Source organism: Hipposideros armiger, unplaced genomic scaffold, assembly GCF_001890085.2.
Source record: "Hipposideros armiger isolate ML-2016 unplaced genomic scaffold, ASM189008v1 scaffold_379, whole genome shotgun sequence".
Classification (NCBI taxonomy): domain Eukaryota; kingdom Metazoa; phylum Chordata; class Mammalia; order Chiroptera; family Hipposideridae; genus Hipposideros; species Hipposideros armiger.
In genome coordinates, this window is record NW_017731729.1 from 1759090 (window position 1) to 1760653 (window position 1564).

Here is a 1564-nt window from a genome sequence, read left to right on the forward strand (position 1 = left end):
AGCTCGCTCAAGAGTTTGAGCTCTGAGCAACAGCAGTTCAAGTCCAGCCCGAGCTGAGCAGCTGCTGAGCTGCCAACAGGTAGCAGGATGGCTCAACTTAAAAAAAATAAATAAATAAAATAAATAAAAATAAAACCGCCCGGTTCAAGGCTGCAGGTTTGGAAGGCTCTGGGCAGCATGGTGGGCTCAGGCACAGCGTATGGGTGGTCTGCCTTCTCCTGAGGCCCTGTGGGTGACAAGCACCAGCTCCCAGGACCTCCAGGCCAGCGGTGACCTCAGGCTGGAGAGCAGAGCAGCAGGCAGAACCCTCAATCTGGGGTGGCTGCACCTGGCCCTGCAGGGGCAGCAGCAATGACATCCCAGGTCTCCTGGGCCCCAGGGCCAGTGAAGTACACCCTCAGAAGCCCTGAGGTTTTAGTCGGCCATTTAAAGGAAGATTTTGATCAGAACGACCCACTGCGAGTCTAGATGGATGGAGAGGTTCAGTGCTTCCAGGGCGCGGAAATCGGAGTCCTCCTTGTGTCCTGCCACACCCTACAGAAGGAGCCAATCTGGAGGTGGCCTTCAGGGCTCCAAGGGTACCCGAGGGTACCTGAGCGGCCCTCCTCCTGGCCTCCTAGTCTGATTGGGGGTTACCAAAGGGCAGCACCTCCACAGACTCGCAGAAGGAATTGCCCCCAGGTGGTCAGAGTTCCTCCTGCGGAAGAAGAACCAACTGCTCAGGACGCAGAAGCCGGAAAATGGAAGCGGATGAAGTCGTCTGTGGCGTGGGTGCGTGGGTGCGTGGGTGCGTGGGTGCTGGCCTAGAGGAAATCCCCACGCAGGAAGGCCTGCTCCGGGGGGGTAGTGCTGCCGGGTCTGGAGGCTAGCGCTCTCCTCCACGGGCACATTCATGTGCTGCTTCTGCAATGCCAGCTTCCCAAGGTCCTTGTTTTTCAGTTTCGGATCTTGCCCGCCAGCCAGCGAGGAGTGAGGGCCCACGTCCTGGAAGAGGGACAGCTTGAAGCAAATCCACAGATTGGCCTTGTGTGGGTCCCAGTGCTTCTCGTCCTTCTTGGGGTTGCAGACCTTTGCCCACAGAATGTGGCCCAGTTGCCAGTCGATGGGCTTGTCCCAGAAAAATGTGAGAATGAATTCCAGAATAAGACTCAGGCCCAATGACTTGGACATCTTCACAATGATGCCCAGCTGGGAAACTTCCAGGACCATCCCTCCAGTCCTATGAAGGCTGCTGGAGTGCGAAGTTCTTCGTGGGACTCAAGTGTTGGGCTTAGCTAAGGTGTTGTCCTCCAGCTGAGCGTGGTAGATGCCTTTGGACTGCACATACTTCATCAGTAATCAAGGTTCCTTTGTCGTTTTCTCCAATTTTAAAATTTCCTTTCCACTCTTTTTCTGGATATTTCATATTTAGGGTCTCTTGTTATCACTTATTTATAAATGTGCTCTATGGGTCCCCTTTCACCTCTTGAGAATGCTATTTCCTATGGGTGTGTTTTAGCGTTCATCCACCTTGAGGCAGTTTCTCCTCAAGATTTCTTTGTGTATATAAAAAATATAGGATCTT

At 53.5% G+C, this 1564-nt stretch overlaps 1 pseudogene; it reads right to left on the reverse strand.

Annotated features, from left to right (window-relative positions):
• Window positions 1–426: 426 nt before the first annotated feature.
• On the reverse strand, window positions 427–1332 carry LOC109393462 (alpha-1,3-mannosyl-glycoprotein 4-beta-N-acetylglucosaminyltransferase B pseudogene; annotated as a pseudogene).
• Between the last annotated feature and the right edge of the window lie 232 nt (window positions 1333–1564).